This window comes from Phodopus roborovskii, unplaced genomic scaffold (genome assembly GCF_943737965.1).
Source record: "Phodopus roborovskii unplaced genomic scaffold, PHOROB, whole genome shotgun sequence".
Lineage (NCBI taxonomy): Eukaryota > Metazoa > Chordata > Mammalia > Rodentia > Cricetidae > Phodopus > Phodopus roborovskii.
In genome coordinates, this window is record NW_026126576.1 from 2149698 (window position 1) to 2171344 (window position 21647).

Consider the following 21647-nt stretch of genomic DNA (forward strand, 5'->3'; position numbering starts at 1 on the left):
GGCAATGTTAATATAATGTTACTGAAAACCTGAGGAATGTAAAAAGATAGGTGACTAGTGGCTTTGGAGATGTAGCTCTTGGGCTTCCTACTAAGTGCCCAGTAAATGACTATCTGGAGTCAAGGGCTCATTTCATTTGCAGCCCAGATAGGTGAATATTTGAATACATTCTACATGAGAAGCCCCCAATAATCATTTCTTTGACTCCTAAGCTGGCTTTTAGCTGTTGTATCACTAAGTGTCTACTGGTTTCCAGCCAGTTTAGTTCATGGATGTTGTGATGGTTAGCTTCAGTCAACCATTTGCTATCTCCATAGTTCTCACAGCTCTTTGGAATTCTCTAACTTGTTCATTAAACAGTCTTTCTCCCCACTATTACAGTAAGCTGTAGGCAGACAGGCTCCTTGCTGTCTTCACACTGTCCAGCCACCCTTGTGCACAGTGGGCACTTATCGGCCAGCTGCTGCCATGAGACCCTATGTATCCATGCAAGGTGGGAGTGTAGTAACAGTAGTAAATGCAGTTTTTAGAGCAAGTGAATGAATGCATTTATGGAAATTTGCTGGTACTTTGTTTGAATTTGAGGAAATGTAGAGCAGGGATTAGGTGGCAATTTCCCCTTTATGTCCTGAGATCTTCAGCAATGCCTGAGACTGTGACTAGTGCTGAGCCTTCTACCTGTCATGTTATTTTTCTCATGCAAAAAAGAACACAAGTTTATTGCTCTTTCCAGCCTATTAAAGACTTACCACATATGTGGCCGTGACTTCTATAGTTGAGGTCTGGTGGGAGAAGGCATACAAATACTGTTTTCATTTTGTTGCTACCAGGAATCAAACATGGGGCTTCATGCATAAATGATGGTAAAATGCATAAAAACTTTTTCCTTCGTTGCCACTGAGGATTGAACCTGAGACCTCGTGTGCACTGGTTACATGATCTATTGTTAAACAACATCTCCCCAAGTATAGCACATTTTATTTGTCAAAAATTCAAGAGTAGATTTTTATCATGTCTTAGCAACTTCAACATATAATTGTTATTAAGTCAAGACCTTTCACCTTTTGCATGAAGACAAAGGGAATGTGTTATAGCTTTGTGAGTGTGTGCTTGCATGCGTGTGTGTGTGTGTGTGTGTGTGTGAGTGTGTGTGTGTGTGTGTGTGTGTGTGTGTGCTTGAGTTACCAGCATCACTGTTGAACTTCAGTCTGTTCTTACTATAAGGAATACTAGAGCACAAGCCCTGCAGCCAAACAGATAGTGTGGATGTATTGGCTGTTGGGGTGATTCCTGTTCTAGGTAGATGCAATGTAAGTGTACAGGATTGATTGCACCCATTCTAAAACTTATGCCTCTTTCATTTCTGGAAAAATATTGTGGTGTCCTTTTTGATTGTGGTAACTGAAGCTATGAAAAGTGAAACTGAGGATGAGATATTATATATGCTGAGAACTTTTCCTGAAGCTCTTCCACAAATGGAAGATACAGACGTCATTCCACATCTGAAATTGACAGTGTGATCCAAATTTTTGATTTCAGAAGGACTCAAGTCATCAGGACAAAGATGAATTTAGAGTAAAGACTAGAGCCCAAATGGTTAGTGTGATACTCATGTGGCTCAGGGTTGACTCAGGAAAGACTGGGTCTACAGCAGAGTTTTTCCATTGTGCAGGTTCTGGGAGCCCTGGTGAAGGTCCCCTTGCCACAGCAGCAGGGATCCTGAGTTGAAGGTGACAGCAAACTCCATCTTGATGTTACCATGGTTTCATGTAGGGTTCCAAATGCCACTTCTGAGCTGAGCAGCACTGTTTGCTGGAGGGTGTGGCATGCATAAGGTAAGTGCATGTTTAGAGGCTGCTGTGGTCCACATGAGACAGGTGTTTCTTCTATTTGCTGATGCAGTGAGCACTTGCTTCAGGTTTCATTTAAAAAAAAAAATCTCAAACCCAGTAATTGAGAATTAAAATAGGATTCCAGACTCCAAATGAGAACAGATGGACACCTGCACACTTTCCAGAGGGTTGAGATAATTTAGCCTTTGGGCAAGCAACATCTGTCTCTTGGCTTCTTGGAATGACATTCATAAAACAGTATCAAAATAAATATCCTTCACAAAATCATGCAAACACCCACATTCCTCCAGGCTTAGTAGATAAGTCATGTTTAGTAACTACTTCATGTGACCTTATCTTGACTTTGGGAAAAATAAATGGCTGAAGGTCACTTCTGCTTCCTCTGGTAATAAGATCATTGTGTTATGGCCAGTATGTTGTCTCTCAGTGTTCATTCACCTTTATATCTTTGGCCCCTAATAACATTGTCTCTGGACCCAAATTCTATTCATCCAGTCATCCATCATGGAGTGGATGCTAAGCACTGGCTGTAGGGTAGTGAGGCAAGTTGGACTAGCCTGACTCCTGCCCCCTTAAAATGTATATATATACTTCAGGAAAAGACACAGTTAAATAACTGTGTGACATGATGTTAATGTTGATGTGATTAGTAAATACAGTGTTCTTTGGAGCATATACTCAGGATATATAATATGAACCAAGGAATTAGGGAACTTGGTAGCAGCATCCTTTTCCCCTGAAGAATTGAAGGGTAAACTGGAATTGACCTTGAAGTTGATGGAAGAGGTGATTTAGGAGGCACTTGGTATATTCTCAAGTTTTTTTTTCTTAGAAAAGTAGTCCTTTAAGTTAACTTAGATTCTAGGATGTTGTGTGTGTGTGTGTGTGAATCTCTACGTGCAAATATATGTATGTGTAGGGGTGCATAAGTGTCTGGGTACATATGCAGGTCAATGGAAAACCTCAGGGTTATTCTTCCTTAGGTACTGTCCACTTGTTTTCTTGAGACTGCCTATCTCATTGGCCTGAAACCCATTGGTAGGTTAGACAGGCTGACCAGAGAGTCCCGCGTATCTGGATCCACCTATCTCTGCCTTCTAGATGCAGGAGTGCAAGCCCATGCTGCTAAGTCCCTGCTATTGTCACCCAAGTTCCAGGAGCCAAGTCCTCATGCTCGCTGCTTGTGCAGCCATCTCCCCAACTTCAGATGATTGATCTTTTATTCTCTCATTTGCACTCACTTGTCAGATACTTAGAAAGGACAAGAGTGTGGTCAGAGGCAAACATACAGAGCAATGAAAAGTGGTATGAGCCCAGCTCTGCCCCTTGCTCAGCTGGGGCATTCTTATTTTCTTGCCTTGTCTGTAAGCCAGGACTCCCTATGAGGTAGAGGATGAATGGTTTCCTCATGTCAAATCCTGATGGACAGACTATTCCCAACAGGCTTCTGAGCTATGTGGGGTGGCTAGCTCCATTTCTCCACTGCAGAAACTGAGGCTGGAGAGTCAATAACTTGTTCTGGAATCCAATGACTCATGGCAGAGCTAGGAGTCAAATTCAGTCTTCCTGCAAATTCTGTGTGTCTTGCTTTGTAAAATGGTGAGCCTAGCAAGCCCCAGAAAAGGGAGCCGGAATAACCCCTATTTCATTCCCCCGGCTACTGAGGAATCTAGTTTTCCAAAGACCTTTGATGATCTGTGGGGCTCTGAGGGGCATGTGACTTACTGGAAGGAAAAGCATTCTGTTTCACTAAAGAGCTCAGCATTGTGACTATTTGCCAGAATTGGTTGTCTTGAAAGGATTTCATTGTTTGCCATTTGGTTTTCATTCGGAGGCCACATGTGAATGTAACATAAATACTTGTGAAGGGATATCATTACTCTGAAGCCTGAAGTTTACATGTCAGCTCCCTGTCTTTACAGCCATCGCTGTGGGTCATTTCCCTTCTTGTTTCAGCCAAGCACTTGGAAAATCATTCTCAGACACAGATTTCTCCATCAGCCACGGCCCCGAATTCTAGCGGTTAGGGAAAGGACTGAGGAGGTCATGTGTGCCAACCCATCCCTCTCTCTACCCATCAACCCTTGCTTGCACTGTCTAAAGACATGTCAAGACTGAATTCTGAGTGCAGTCCAACCCCCCCCCCAATCACATGGGAATTTCCCGGTTCTTCCCACTGTTGAAGGCATCAGGGTAAATACCTACCCCAGGCAGTGAGACTTATTTCATCTTGCCACATTCCCCTGAAACTCTTCTTTGGCTGACTTCTATATTTTAAATGGGGTTCAGCTACCTCACTTCCTGTCTGTCTGTACAGACCTCCAGGTCTCTATGATTAGCTAGTGCCAAGCTTCATCAGGACAGGCTTTATTTGTACAAGCAAGATCACTGTACTATATAACCCCCAGACACCATGCTACATAGTATTTTGGATGCTCTTCCCATTGTGAAATGTAACCTCATCTAAATTTAGCCTTTAGTATTTGTCACACAATGTGTATCTATTTTTTTCCCATTTTCCTGCTGCTCCCTCCCACCCTCTTCCTTTCCCCCCTCCCTGCCTTTTTTTTTTTTTTTTTTTTTTTTTTTTAGTTCCTTCTTTTATAGACAGAATCTCATGTATCACAGGCTGGCTTCAAGCTCCCTGTGTAGTTAACAATGACCTTGAATTCCTGCCTCTATCTCCTGAGGGCTGGGATTAGAGGGATGGGCCACCACACCCAAGTTATGTGGTGCTGGGAATCAAACTCAGCTTTCTGAATGGTAGGCAGGCTCCCTGCAATGGAACAGTGTTCCTGGCTCCTATTTCTGTCTAGATGTTCATGAGATACATTTTAATGATGTTCCTCTGAAATTGGAAGCTATAAATCAAATAAGGAGTCCATAAATCTGCCCTGAATGCATGAACAGGTGGAAACAAATAAGCACTTAGAGTTACTCTCCCCGTTCCAGCTATTTCCATAATGCAGGCGCACCTGGAATCCCAACCAGAGACTGCAGCACTTGCTGTAGAGTACATCAGCATGTGCATTTTAAGTTCATTCCTAGTCCACACCACAGTCATCCGTTCAGTTCTGCTGCTCCAGGTTAGCTTTGCTGTCCATGGTTCTCCCGTTTTGGAGTTGTTTTCCAGCTTGAGATCAATGCAGACAGGGGAATGGAGGAATCCTAGGAGCTCAGGGAAAGTGTGCTGTCTCAGCATGTGCACCAACGATGACCCCGAAGCCCAAAGCTACAGTCATGTAAGGATAACGCAGTGAACACGAAATGGATCTGAAACAGAAACCCTCATTTCCACTGGCACTAATTAACAGAACCTAGAAAAGCTGTGATGAGGAAATCACACAGACTAGATCTATGTAGGAGGGAAATAATAGTGGGCTGTGAACCATTGGATGACATTCGGCAGTATTGATTTCCTTTTCTCTCAAAGGATGCACAGGGATTGAAGAGGGAACATTTATTCCTAACTTAAGTAATAGAAGAAGGGTATAAGCACCCATTGCCTATGCCTGCCTCTACCCATAGGTCCTACCCTTGTGTTGAATTACTCATGTAGGTACCTCTTTCCATCATGGAATTTTCTCTCCATTTCAAAAAAACAATTCTATTATTTTGTAATTTCAGAACCAAACTCCGGATTCTTCCAGACAACAGCACTAGCATGTGTTATGAAGCTACTGTATTCTAGGCTCATTGTAGGAATTGCTTGTTTTCTAGGCAATTATGAGATTTGTATGGTTGGCCATTCCTAGTGTGGAGAGGACACTGGAGACAGTGAATGAGCAGCTAGTTTAGGGTTATTCTATTATCACTCTTATATAGAAGGTGTGTACTCAAGAAACAGCATGGCTTAGCTAAAGCATAGGTGTGGTGGGTAGACCTAGAGAGTCAGTGGGAGGGAGGTGAGTATTGGGGATACAGAGAGAGTTGCTATTTACGGCTAAAGAGGACAAAAGGCATGCTTCAGGGCACTCTCCAATCATACCACAGCATTCCTTTTCTACCTCTGTGGTAGTCTGGACTTATTCACATACTGAATAGCTAACCTAGTTTTCACCAAACTTACCCATTAAAAATACTGCTTTTAGAAAATGATACTGAGCATTTTACATTGGTCATGGTGTGGTAGCAGCTACTTTTCTCTTTGGTGCTAGGCTGCTTGACTGGATCAGGAAATGGAGAAAGGGAAATGTTGGAATTCACCTGGATTCATTCTTTCTTCTTTCATACTCGTTCTGGAGCACTAGCCAATGGGATGGTGTGACCCACTGTCAATGCAGGTGTTCCTGCCTCAGTGATTCCTCTGTGGAAACCCCTCCCCGACATTAGGCATAGTGCACAGTCTCTGTAATATCCCCCACATATTATACATAGTGCACAGCCTCACCAGCATCCCCCCCACATTATACCCAAGGCATAGCCTCACCAGTACCAAGGCACTTCTTAATCAAGCTGACAATTAAAATCAAACATCACATTGACTATGGGCTTCTTATCAACATTGCTTTTCAAGTATCAATTCTAAAGCCAATTTTAATATTTTCAGAAAATGATGATTGCATACAGCAGGTCATTTGGACATATGATCAGTCTATTATGAAGAAAGCCAATCAAGGAAGCAAGGTTTATCTTTGGTGCTGATAAGGAACATCCTCTTTTGACACTGGCAAGGGACCACTGTGTCAGACTTTGTTCTCACACTTCCTATGGGTTGAAGAAGATCTCTTCCTTGGGGACTCAAGGGGTATCTAATGGCTTTGTCTTTTGTCCTTCATATGAACATGCTTTCCTTTCACTTTGGCTGGTATAACAGAAAGTTTCCAAAGGGTTCTTGTCTTCAGAAACCAGAGAGAAAGAAAAACACAAAGACAGAACATTGAACTTTCTTTGCCCAGGCTCTCATATTAGCTTTCCTAAGGTCTTGCTACCTATTGGCCTGGCTGGAGAAGCTTCCTGGGCATCTTGCCTTGGTTTCTTTGGCTGCACTCAGTGTTGTCTGTGCTGGCTACCACAGCAAGGCCTCCAGTCCATCAGTCTAAAATCGCTTATGTTGGAAGTTCTGCCAGGCCTAATAGAATCTTCTGTACCTTGTAGAATTGGCATCTTCAGATGCCTTAAATTCAAACTGCCAAGAGGTGGCCTATATATTGTTCTTGACTTCTTGCTAATGCCCTTGTTTGAGAAATTTTTGCATGTGATTTGTCCTTACAGGGATTAGTTCAGCTTTAACACTAACAGTACTTTGTGAAAAGTAGCGCTTTCCATATTTCATTAGGGCAGAATCTACTCATTTAATTCCTATGAAAAACCTATGAAATGCTATGAGTCCTGTTTATCTGAGAGGAGAGTGGAATAGAGAAAGTAAAGAAGTGTGCCTGGGGCTGTAGTGTGTGTTGCTGAGCTTTTCTAAAAACCCAGCGCTGTCTGACTGAAGAAGTAATGTGTCTTATCACCTCTCTCTGAGCAGGTACATTTGAGCTCTGAGCTTTTGGGCATATTGGATCTCCTTTGTCTTTCTGCTGTAGAACTCCAAGGGGCCACTCTTGTTCTGATCACTGTAATGCTCTGTTTCTCTGAAGTATCCGTAGTGGCAGGTGATCATACACATTGTCCCTGTGGAGCGAAGCTCAGTTTTGTGAGTGTTGATCCAAGTTTAGTAGTTGCTGGGTTGCCCAAATTTCAGCCCATGATCTTATCTATGAATATACCAGCAGTCACATAGCACACACATATGATGCTTCAGTAGGACAGCCAAGGCCATTCACTTTGAGGCAGAGTCTTGCCTTCCCAGGAGTCCCAGTGTAGAGTGTGCTTGGTAGGTCCACAATTGCACAGTTAGATCCCACATATGGAAAAGGCAGCTGCTCCTGTGCCCAAGGATCTTGTGGATTCCTCGACTTGGAGTCCATGAGGGCACAGGAAGATTAGCCAAGGATGTTCTCATTGGTTCAGTTCATACTACTGTTATTTTCCCACTGAGTAGAGAGAAAGAAAGAGAGGGTAAGTAGGGAGGGAGGGAGGAAGAGAGAGAGAGAGAGAGAGAGAGAGAGAGAGAGAGAGAGAGAGAGAGAGAAGTCAGTTTTCCTGTTAAGGAAATGAAATGAGTGGAGGATGGAGGACGATGTGGTCTTCATCATTTATCATCTAAGCTGCCCAGTGACTCACAGATATTTGTCATCTGTGCACCCCTTGTTATGCTGAATTTGGCTCCCTACAGTGGATGTAGAATGTTGCAGCTCTCAAGGAAGATGGTGTTCTTGGCTGGGAAGAATATGTGGATGGAGCACTAAAGGGTGACACATACCAGACATCAAACCCACTTTCATGTGAATTATAATGGTGCATCATTTGCTCATATGACTAAAAATTCTAAGGAATGGCATTTCTTCAGGCATGTCTTGATCCAGAAGCTTAAGGTGGTATCAAACACAGCTTTCCTGACATAATTTGCTCTCCTCTGTGGTGACTTTATTGACAAATAGGTTTTCTTCCACTTGGGCTCTAAATGCCCTACACAGTGTAGAGTTTGTCCTGTCCAAAGACATGGAGAACTTCTCTTTTCTATGCTTTCAGGACACACTAGCCAATTGTCAGGCTTGAGTTTTATGCCAGTCCCTTAATTGATCAGGATATGTGTGTCCCAAGGGATCAAACCTGCAGTTCAGGTCTAGCCTCAAAGCTGGGATGACATAGTCCTTCCAAGTTTGTCACATGGACTGAGGACTGGTGACAACTTACCTCAAAGGAAGACTGGCATTGTGGCAAATAGGAAAGCAAAAGCAGTGGCTGTCCATGATGTATAGGACTGAGAAGATAAGGCAGTGGAAGGCAAGGTCATGCAAAGCAATTGGGAGGTGGAGGTGGGGGATGGATAGATGAAGGGAGGAAGGAAGAGAGAAAGGGAGGGAGGGAGAGCGAAACATGTCTGATTGATCATGTCTGGGGTGTTTTGTTGAAGGTGAGCTAGCTGCTGTGATGTGTTGGTATGAATGCACCTTTGAGGTTGGATCCCAGAGCCCGTTTCCTCTTGTTTTGAAATTGTGAAATGTCTTCTCTATTATAGCTTCATTGTGAATAACCCAGGACGGAGGCTGGGTCTCTCTAAGGCATTATAGTAAGCCTCTGTATTCACAGATTTGGAAACTTCTCCATTGTCTAAGAAGGCATATTCATGATCCTTTTAGGTCTCAGGTTAAGTTGCTTAGGTGACAGTGAGCCCCGGGCTCCATACTGAGCAGGCAACTGGGCACCTGAATAAATACATCACCAATCTTACCAGTCTCCTGGTTGGATAGTAAAATGCTAAGCAGATCCTCAGGGTCTCTGACAAAATCAAAGTTAAATTCCTAAAGTTTTTCTATATGAAACTAGCATGATTAAAGGGTATAACTCTAAAACATGGTCCCGAGGAAGCTTTACAATGTATTCTATTTCTATTTATTATTTTCTAGCATTAAAAATATGCTTCATTTGGACAGTGGTGGCAGACCCCTTTAATCCTCGTACTGGGAAGCAGAGGCAAGCTGATCTTCATGAGTTTGAGGCCAGCCTGGTTTACAGATTGAGTGCCAGGACAGGTTCCAAAGCTACACAGAGAAAACCTATCTTGAAAAAAGAATCCTTTATTTGAGAATCATTCCAAATAACCAGATAAGAATAGAGGACTTTACAAAGGAATCTAGGAGAAGTATGAGGAAAAGCTATAGTAGTACATGAATTATCACCAACTGATGAATAGAATATGAGATATGAGACAGATTCTAATCACTTAATGTACATCCAGTGTCTACAAATCAGACAGATATGACTATTAAGCCTCATTATTCTCAGGGAAACTGAGTCAAACAGTGAATAAGCAAAAAAGTAGAGATTCTTAGAATTGGAAATGGTAAGTTAGGGTTCAAACTTAGAGCATGTGTGCTACCAAATGCTTCCCAGACCCATGGTGGTATGTTTTGTATACCACCCTTAGTCAGATTTCCATGACTATAGTAAAATACCTGAAATAATCAACTTATTAAATGCAAAGACTTACTTTGACTCATAGCTTCAGAATTTCTCATCTAAGATTGATTGGCACCTTTGCTTTGGACCTGTAATGAGGCAGCTGTGGGCCTGTATTGGGAGATGACCGTGGCTGATCAGGAGAACATCTTCATATACAAATAAATGTAAGAAAAAATATATATTTTGTGCATATGTGTGTGTACATGTGGAAGTCAGAGACAGGGTCTCCCACTGGACAAGGAGTTTGCCATTTCAGCTAGACTGACTGGCCAGCAGGACCCCAGGATCTGATTGCCTCCTCTCTCCAACACATGCATATCCACTGTTATCCCTAGCTTCTTATGCGGATACTGGGGATCTGAATTCAGGTCCTTGAAAGGGGTAGACTAAACTCACTTCTAATAATTTATACTGGGGAAAATTGTATAAATGTGACAAAGTCTTAAGTTCCCATACTAAAGAGAAACAAAGGGACCAGACCCTCACTCAGCCCCCTGCATTAGCAGACATGACAGGCAAAAGAGAAGACATGGAGGCCTTTGACTCAGCACATGACACAAAGAAACTTCAGACCCCCTGGCTCCTGGAGCCTAGGACCATAACTAAACACAAAGAAACTCTAGATGTCCCCTAGCCTCCTAGATGCTTGGTTCCTGGGAACTGTTTTTCCAGAAAAGAAATTCTAGGGGAGACCAAAACCTCCCCTGTAGTCTCTAGGATACAATTCTGAAAACTATTGGTATCTATGAACAATAGGCCATGTGCACATAATAAGACAAAGCCATAGAAACCACAGAATGTTCCCTCTCAGCACTGACCAATAAGAATAATCGGCACACAGGTATTTCATGCCAAAATATGACTTTGAGAATTTCCCCTGATTGTTCCCCAAATGTCAACCAATCAGAAACCAACCCATACCTACTGATGTAATCCTGTGATTTTTGCCTTTAAAAACCTGACAGTAGATTGGGAACTCACTTCTGGTGGCTGCTGAGTCAGCTAGCCAGACAAGGTTCCTGTCATGGTTGGGTGAACAATAAACCTTATGCATTTGTATCAGTGGGTTTGCCTCCCTGTTGGTCTCTTTGAGGATCTTCATGACTTGGGCACAACAGTTCTCACACTTGTATAGCCATCTCTCTAATCCCTGAGCCTTCCTAGCCCTAATGTACAGACAAAGTAATTTTTGTCAATGCTTCCCTTTTATTTTGTTCCTCTTCTGGCAGTACTAGGGTTGGGATCTTTGGCTCCTGTGTGTTAGGCAAGTCCTCTACAACTGAGGTACAGTTCTAGCCCTTACCCTAAAGAGCTTGTACTAGGCCTAACCTCTTAAAGACTACTACCTCCTAATAGCATAAAGCTGAGGGCCAAGTCTTTCGCTCCTAGGCCTCTTGGAGACATTCCACATCCGGCATCCATGAGTGCTCTGTACTCTGTAGCTCCGCTGTTATCAAGATATCTTAGGCTTGTCCATGGTGAATGTGCCCATAAGAACAGTACCTACATATTGGATTATTTGAGTAGATAAGAAGGAATGATTTTTTTAAAGGTATTTGAGGCAAGGCTAAAGCTGTAAATAGTCTCATTAAAAATATACTTTTTCTAATAGTAATATGAAGAATATCTTTCAGGAATAACTTCCATTTCCATAGCTGGAGCACATGGAATATAGAAACACCTTCCAGTCTCTTGTCTTTTGATGGATGAAATGCTTTTATTAAGCAGATGGCTGTGTGGATGTCTCCATTTTGCTAGCTTCACTTTTTGAGAATGATTTCTCATTGTAGGAAAGGAATGTCCCATAATAATGAAAAATTGACAGTAGCTATTGATTAAATATGTTTTCAGGCTCTTTTCCTTGAATCTACCCCATTAGCTAAATATGAGCACCTCTGAGACAAGAGTGGGGAGGTGAGGGGAGGTGAGCTGGGTAAACTCTGCTATTTTTTTTTTTTTTAGGACAAAATATTATCATTTCATTTTATTTTGCTCAAGCCTGATCTTCCTGAAAGATCAAGGAAAGAGAAAAAGTTACCCAATTACTGGCAAGAGATTATTTTCTTTCTCTCCGGGACATATGAAAGATTCGGATGGCAAACACCATCTGAGAAATGTTCTTTTTATTTTGGTAACTTAGCGTCTCCAGAAAAATAGGTTAATTGGTTCAGAAGCTTGCTGCTACTGTTAATGGCATTTAGCTTATGATTCCGAACAACTGCATCTGAAGACAGAATGTTCATGCAATCGATATTCTGGTTGCTAAGTGTGTGTTTTGAAGATATCATTTGAATTAATTTATTCAAAGCCAGCTGGTGTTGTTCTCTGTCTAAGCTGTAGGGGGAAACCTCACCCCATGTCCTGTGTGAAGAGCCCACTTTCTGCATTCCGCTTGCACACTGTATCTAAGTTAGTACTTTTGATATTTCTTAAGTTTTTTTCAAACATTATGTAGAACACCACATAATTGCAGAAAAGATAATAGTCACATACCCTAGGGCCTACTGTACACTTATGTTAAAAGTACAGCTTTTATTGGCAACTAAAGTAATAACCTTTCCATGTCAAATTGCTTTAAATTAAACTTAACACACACACACACACACACACACACACACACACCACTAGCTGATACCCACACTTAGTAATTGTCAGAAGTTAGTGTAACGTGGAATACAAAAGCTGTCTAAATCTTAGTTTTCAAAATAATTATTTATTTAGATAAATTGTGAATGTAGTAGCATAGTCAAAACACACCTGCCTCCATTTCTTCTAGAAAGGCAGGATCAGTGTATGCATTAATTCTATACTGATCCTTGACATTTAAGTGGGACTGTAGTTCAGGCTAGTCTCTAATCTTTGGTAATCTTTGCTTGTCAAGCCACCACTCACTGTGTACAAATGGGGTGTGTCGACATGATGCTTTGGATGCCTTTGCCTATTGTACTTCTGGATGGGTGACCTAAAAATATAACCCCAAAGGGAGAAACGCATAAGTGTGATTTTGATTAGGTTGAAATTTAGAGTGACCAGCACAATTTCCCACCATTTCAAGGCATTCAGGAGGAGGATCCTCGTGATGGCTGTGAAGCCCTTAGGCAGAGGTGCTGGCAGCTTTCACACTGTATATTTGTGGCTCCTAGATCTCTCTACTAAGCTGAACAGCTTTCAGTGGCAGCGAGTGCACAGTGCCTTTAGGTAGCCAGGCTTTCCGCAGGTACTTTGGGGAAACTGGGTACCATTTATGCGCATCTGCCTTCTAAACCCAGAAGAATGTCTGTCAATTCTCTGACATATCTGAGCATCATTTAACTTACTGTTGGCTACTGAGTCCCTCAAATTCAGCTCAAGGCGACTTTGAGCGACTACCTTCCAAATCTGACAGTAGAGCTATGTTGGAAGTGAGGAATGTCGAGTTACACAAGGGCCTCTTGGGATTGCTGTTTGCTGGGAATGTCAGGCAACATCAGAAACAGAATTGTGTGTGAATACTTGGTGATATATTCAGAAATGTCTCCAGAAGTTTCTTTGCCACTAGAGACTCACAGAACAAGCACACTATAGACTTATCATTCTAAATTATATTCTGAGATGTGAACTAAATATGACTAAAGCCACGAGGCTTATCTGGAGGAATACTGATCTTGTATCTTCAGTTGTATGTGCTGTGCCTACCTTTGGGGACCCTGTCTTTTGTCTGCATTTAGTTTCTGAATGAGGTTAAAGAGGTTAGAAAGTTTTCTAAAACCTCTTCCACACTAAACCTGAGGCTGTAATACCGAAAATGAATCTAAGAGTAAAAACCTATACCAGCATTTAATCTGCTCTTTCACTTTGATTTAGAAGTGACCCTCTCTGATCTCAGCTTTCCAAAATGCCAAGAAATATATGCTCTGAAATTGAGCAATGGGCGTGGGGGTGGGGAGATGGAGGAGTTGGTAGAGCACCTCTCTTGCAGGCATCAGGCAAATCGGATCCCTAGAATTCATGTGGAAAAACCCAGTATGGCATGGCTTGTAATCCCAGTGCTGGGAAGGCAGAGACAGGTGCGTTCCTAGAGCTTGCTCATGAACCAGTCTAGCTGAGTCAGCAAGTTCCAGATCCATGAGATCTTCTGAAAACACAAGGTGAGCTTGAGGAACGACACCATAAGAATGACACTTAACATTGACCTCTTGTTTCCATGTGCACCCCCCCAAATACAAACTTGCACATACTCACACTCTGTCTCATGCACATGCATAAAAAAAGATCTAGCAATGAGGTGAGAATACAGTTAGTTAGATGAGGTTTGAAGAGATGGTGCTCCTTAAAGCTGTCCACCACGTGTAGTTGCATGATAATCATTTTCCCCAAACTTGCCTCACTTATTGCCACATCTTCATCACCCAGGCTTGTTTCACCTGACACAGCATTTACTTTCCCTCTCATCCTCTCCCTCGGTCAGCCTCTTGGCTTCTAGACTTTCTAGAGCATTCCCTTCTTGTTCTAAAGTCACGTAGCACAACAATTTGGCTGCACCACCTATGATTTGACTATCCTGCTTTAGACCATTGATTTTCCAATAGTGACTCTTTGTCCCACCAGAAGAACCATTGTCCTTTGTCTCCATGTTGGGGCCCAGCAGGAGCTCATCATGAACTTCATTCTTTCCTCCACATCTCTGACTACATAGTCTGTGCTTAGTGTATATTGGGTTGACTGCTCTAATTTTAAGTGATCTTTTTGTGTAGTGTTTCATCTTGTCCTGTCTTAATTATGGATATATCTTGGCATCTATGATATGATGCCTTCTTTCATGTGTGGAAGGGGACCCTGAGATGGGCAGGTGTAGTGATTTGTATCATACAAATCTCATGGGAGGATAGCTGGGCTTGCCATCTACTTGGTTCCCATCAGGTCCATGCCACTCATATTTCCGTTTATGCTTTGATGCTCTGGGATGGAACAATGGGAAAAATAGGAGTGGATGGGGCTATGGCCTGGCTGGGCTTCCTTATTGATCATTTTTATTACAAATTTAATTTGTTCTGTCTCTTCCAGTGCAGACTGAGACTCTTATGGCCAAAAGCTGTCTTCTCTGCTCTAAATGTTCTTGTCTTTTCCTCTGAATAGCATGGATGGATCCCAACTATTATGATGGACATGAATGGAGAATATATTGTATGCTGGGCAATATGTCAAACATCCATCATGGGCTAATTCACCTCATTCTCACAACAGTGTTGTAGGCACATATTAATATGCATATATATGTGATGTAGGCATGTGTGTGTGTGTGTGTGTGTGTGTGTCTGTATTTACATGTACATATTGGTATGTGCACGTGGAGACCATAAGACAACCCTGGATATTGTTCCTCAGGTTCTATTAAAATTTTTATATTTGGAGACAGATCTCTCATTGGTCTGGGATTTTCAACTATGTAGGACTGGGCCCCAGTGGTCCATTGGTTTCTGCCTCCCTAGTACTGGAATTACATAAATTCATACTACCATATCAGCTTCTGGTGTTTAAATTCAGTTGAATCTTGGGTATCAACTTGACTGGCTCTAGAATTAAATAGGAGACAAGGCTATCTGAAGTGGAAAGACATACCCTAAATGTGGGTGCCATCTTCTGGTAGCAGTTAGATAAAGACATCTGGGATAAAAACAAAACAAAACAAAACCTTGATGTTTGCCTAGTCACCTTTGCATCTCACTTATGAGTTCATCTACCTTGTTTGCAAATTCACCTGCCCAATTGCTGCTGTTCCTATAACCACTGCTGCTGTCTTCTCTGGATGCCATCACAATGCAGATTGTTCCCATGTGGACTGAAAGCAGCAGCTCTCTAGGAATCCTCCAGGCTTTCAGCACTAGAGTGGGACTGCTGAATGGGTTCTCAGCCTTGCTGCTGCAAAGACAGCTATTGCTGGACTACCCAGACCATATGTGTAATCCAATCTAATGAATCCTCTTTTAGTGTATTAATGCCATCAGTTCTGTATTGTGAGAGAACCCTGACTAATGTACAAGCATATTACAGATAGCACCCTCCCCACTTCAGTTCACCCATTTTGTAGAAGAAGAAATTGAGGCTAGCCAAAACTAATCAGGAACAGAAGAAACATGCATTATGGCTCTTTGAACATCTATTCACCTGAAGAAGAAAGGACAGCTTGGTTGTTTGGGAACACTGAGATTACTCTCTGTGTTTGACATGTGCTCCAGCCATCTTCTGAATGGAAACTATGGCCTTTGAGTCTATTTCTTCCTCACATGGATGCCATACCCTCACCTCATTCTTGCAGCCACTTGATGAGACATTCCTCGGTATCTGCTTGGCTCCTGTCCTGGCGATATCCAGGAATGCCTCATCAAATGGCTGCAAGAATGGGGTGAGGGTATGGCATCCAGCAGATACTTGGGTAGTTGTGGAAGGAAAGAACTGGGATTGTGAACTCCCATGAAGCTCTGGTGATGGGGTAGAGTGTGCTGATTAGACTAAGTCTCAGAAATCCTTCTAAGAAGAGCTCCTTTGAAATGATGCCTGAAGCAAAACCATATTGGCCTGCTCATTAAAAAAACGTGTTTTCTAAAACCAAAGCTATTTGATTTTTAAATGAGTGATTGAAGTCCCCAGTCAAAGCCCTTAGGTGCCTTTGGGGGGATGTTTTGCAACCTCTAACCTTCTGTAGCAAGTCTTCGGTGTTTTATGCTGTGATATACCAGAAACCACAACCCTGACTCCCAGGACTAACTTTCCCCAGGTGCTGCCTTTGACTTGAAAATCATGTAATCAGCAGCAGCCATTGGTGCAAACGCTATAAACCCCACGCAGAACATGGCTTAAGTAGAGGTCATTCTTGACTGGTCTCATCTCCCTTTATCTCCTTCTGATTTTCAAAGCATCTTGGGATCATGGCCACTCTTCTGTATCACTGGCAGCACCTCTTCTGCCCAGGCCACCGTATTCCTTTTTATCCAAAAGAATCTAACTGCCTCAGTATCTAAGTCTAGTCTTGACTCTCTCCATCTGTTCCATCAGGATCCAGTGTTAGAGTCTCACAATGCAAGAAAGGCCAGATGAGCACTGGCTTCACACCCAGTAAACAGCCTTGGGGGTATTCTTCTTCTGCTCATCAAACAATGACAAAACCCTCCAGTGGAGCTCACCATGACTGTGTAGTCCACCTGACCTTTCTTATTGCTTCCCTGTATCACAAGCCCATTAACTTTCTTCTGTCTGTTTTATACACTGCCAGGGGAGCTTGGTGAGCACTATCCTTGTAGTCTAGAATGCAAGGACTCTAATCCAGTAAAATCATACTCATCCCTCTATAGTTAAGTGTCATTCAGTTCCTAGATGAGTTAAAGACCCTATAACAGCACTGCATAGTACCACATACATTGTCGACTTTTTTTGTTTGTTTGTTTTTGCATCATGGTTAAGAAATTGGTTCAAAACCCAGCTCTGTCAGTTACCAAAAATGGGGCCCTGAGCAACCACTGTATTTTTCTCAGCCCATATAATGTAGTCTTTGATGTGATGATTAAATGTTAAAATATATAGAAAGTTCATAGAATGCTTGCTGTACACACACTGTCTACAGGCAATACCTTTAGTGGCTTACTCTATAAGACTTGCTCATCTCTGCTATACTAGAAATTTATGGAGTCAGAAATGGTTGGTAATTTTACTAATGTAGCTCAGTGACCACTCCTGACACCTAGTTTATTAACTAATACCTAATTAAATAATACTTTCTGTTTATCATGGAATAACAAGTTATCAGCAACTTTGAGGGTTGGAGTAACTATATGATATCACAGTTTTTGTTTGGGGAAGTAGGGGAGCTTCAGCAAGGGAAACCATCCCTGATACTGTGTGACAGAAGTGCCTTGCTGCATTAAAGCTATCAAGAGAGAGTATATGAACAAGACTCACCACACTGTGAGTCATCTGAGAAAACCATATTTTATTAGATTTTGGTTAAGACTATCTTCCTTCAGGGATCATGCTTGAAGCTACATAGAATACCAATTACAGTCATGAGTTCTATCACAAAATTTTGTTTCATGAGGAGCCATATATTCCCTTGAAGATTGTCTGAACTAGTGTAGTAACCACGGTAGTTTGTGTGGATATACTCTGTGACACTTGTACAACAGAGAAACCATCTGTGTGTTTCTCAGACGATGTTCCAACCACCAGACAACTTATCGCTGCAATTAGTGAACAACACTATGCTGTTCTGTCCATCTAGCAATTAATTTCTGTAGTGAAGTCACAGGATGGATGTGTAGCATCATATTATCCAGAACCTCTCCTGTGCAATGCTCATGCTCTGAGATGTGGAGAGACTTCCGGAGCCAAATGGGACTAAGAAAATCTGGATTGAACATGGTGAAAATAGCTGATGAACTTTTCTAAATTAAACATACCAACATGACTTTTGGTCTTCACAGAAGAAGAAAGTGATATAATACGGATCAGGTACCACAGCCTGTGTGATTTCCCACCCATGGACTGTCACACTGGGAAAATGATAACACAGTGAATAAAAGTAGATACCACTCCAAATAGTGGTTTTATGTAGACCAGACTGACCTTGAAGTTAGGATTTTCCTATTTCAGCCTCCTGGGTGCTGGCTTTATAGGCACACACTATTTGTCTTCAGATTCTATGACCAAGATGACAAGAGGGAGTTGTGACAACCTATATCTTTGGTACTGTGTTATAAATACAGGGCTTTGGTGGTTCCCTCAAATTGCTAGGATTTCCCTCTCTGTCTCTCACTGTGTGTGTGTGTGTGTGTGTGTGTGTGTGTGTGTGTGTGTGTGTGTGTGTGTGTTGGGGTGTGAAGTATCAAAGCAGCTTTAGAAGAAAAATGAACATTCCTGACTTGGTTTCTAGTCCCTGGGTCTCACTATCACTCATAAGCAATGGCCCACTTCAAGCCTGAGCCCTTCTTTAAGGAGAGAGGTGGCTGAGGAACCAATGCAAACTGGAATGTTTCCTCGCTGAAGGGAGAGCAACTTGAAGAAACTTCCATCTGTCTCTTTATGAGCAGCATATACTATGAGCTCCTCTTGACTTTTATGGCTTGATTTGCTTTCTTCCAGCCCAAACCCAGCTTTTCCCCAGGAGACCCCCCAAATCAGAATGTCTTTGTATTGGCAGACATTGAGTGCTAAGGCCAAAGTCACTTATTCTAAAGTGCCTAGAATTATCGCAGCAAATTGAAACTCCACATACAATTTGTGTCATTAACCTCTTGGGGATTATATTTTTTACTTTCTCCTGTGTGACATCTATCTGGTCACACAGTCATTGTGAACCAGCGCTTAGAATGCATAATCCTCAAAGGTTACTCATAGTCACTTAAAAGTACCCCATATTCATCTCAAAACCCAGAGCCAAGAGATAAGGTTTAAGGCATTTCTGAATGGGATAGGGGAATAAACAAACCATTCCACACGTCTTAAAGTAAAGTACTTATGGAGCACATTTTTATCTCCAAAGCTTGAGAAATGAATTTATTAATCCGCACAACATTCTCTGCATTATCGTCACCACATAATACATAGGGAGCCGGGGTTGAAAGGTTAAATTAGCTTTCCTCCCCTCCTCCAGGACTTGCTATTACTTTTGGATTTGATTGAACTCAGCTCTGTGCGCTATAGCATTCAGTTTATGTCTTTTTTTTTTTTTTTTTTTTTTTTTTTTTTGCTTAATTCACCCACTTGTGGATATTTTGAGGGAAGGAAAGTGACAAAGAATTAAAAGAATTATTGGAAAAGTCCAGACAAAGCCAGCAAAATGCCTAGTTTTATTTTATTTTTTTTTTGAAAATGGGGAGCTTTATTGTCACTAAGCTACATTCATTCTCCTTTTCTTACTCTCTCCCCTGTGATTTAAATGAGATTTAAAAAAAAGTTTTGCTTAAGGGGCTAAAGAGATGATTTAGTACACAGAGTACTCACCGTAAGAGCACAGGGATGATGAGTTTGATTCCTTGGCAGCATATAAAATGCTGGGTGTGGTTGTCTGCTCCTCCAATCCCAGCATGGGGGAGGCAGAGACAAGAGGATTCCTGAAGATGGCTGGCCATCCAGTCAAGCTAGTTCAGTGAAAGACTCAGCCTCAAACATAAGGGGAGAATGATAGAGGAGGAAACCTGAGGTCAACCTCTGGCCTTTAAACCCTGGCATGCACATAAGCACATATGTACACACATGTATGTACACACATGTATGAACACACACACAAGGGTATAATCGTAACCACAAATGCAAAATAATTTGACTGAGAAGTGCTTGGACATACAAGGCATAAAGAATATTGTAATGAATTTGCATTTCTCTATTGACCTGCTTTTTCTTAAAGAAATATTTTATTTCTTATAAAATATTACCATAATTAGAAAAAATCCCAAAGAGTATTGGTCTTCTGAAGAAACTAGCTTATGTCAAATATGACAATTGCTGATTCCCAATTCCTCACCTTGCTTTGTATTTTGCTACAGTTAATGACTACATGTTAAAAACAATCACATGACTCCTGTGGTGAGGCTCATGTCTTTCTCCAGCTTGCCTTTTTTTATTTTTAAATCTTCTTTATACACTGTTACATTTAGAGGATTCATGATCCATAATGTTCTGATTCATCTTCAATGCACTTCAAACATTCAAGAAATCACATTTTCTAATTTAAGTGTGTGTATATCTGTGTGTGTGTGTTTGTGTGTGTGTGTGTGTGTTTGTGTGTGTGTGTGTGTGTGCGCACCCGTGTGCACCTGTGGTCTTTAGAAGACAGTTGGCTGCAGTTTGTTCTTTTTTTACTCGCTGTTGCTCACAAACACCGGATTTACCTCATCAGTCTTAGTAGCAAGTGTCACACCTGTCCTCAGTGTCATTTAATTATTTATTCTACGAATAATACATCATCACTTTGTGGTCATTTCATACAGGCAGACATTATGATATATATATATCATATGTGTGTGCATATAGTATATACATGCATGCATACAAATTACACTATAACACTTACATAATTATATATTAGTATGAATACTTTTTTTTTTTTTTTTTTGGTTTTTCAAGACAGGGTTTCTCTGTATTGCTTTGGATCCTCTCCTGGAACTAGCTCTGTTGACCAGGCTGGCCTCAAACTCATAGAGATCCATCTGTTTCTGCCTCCCAAGTGCTAGGTTTGAAGGCATGCACCAACACCCAACTTTAGTATGAATATTCTTACATGAATTTTTTATTTGTGAGTTTGAGACATTGTGAAATGGTTACAAATATGTGAAAATATTTTATGTAAGGTATGTTATATGTTGTTTAACAGAATATTTTATTTTTTAAAATAAACAGTCAAATATTATAAGCTATTATATTTAAACTATTATAAAGAATGCTTATTCTACCTTGAAGGCTCAATGACTATGGCTCCCTTAAATTTTTATTGACATTGTCAAATTTTTCTTTGGAGTGATGATAGCAATTTACTGGAAGAATGTTTTGATAATACCCATTTTTCTTACACTTGACATCATTGGAGTTTTACCGTTTGTCTTTACCATAGTAACTTACATTCTCTTTTCCTCATTCCTGGTAGGCTCAATTTCTTTTTTAAGAGTTTTCATGATTATGTAGAATTTTTGTTCTAAAAGTTGCCTATTCTTAACTTTTATTGAGTTTTCAACTCGTTTATCTTTTTATTTATTTATTTTTTAATTTTTTTAAAATTTATTTTATATAACAAAGTCCATTTAAATGAAAACAAACATT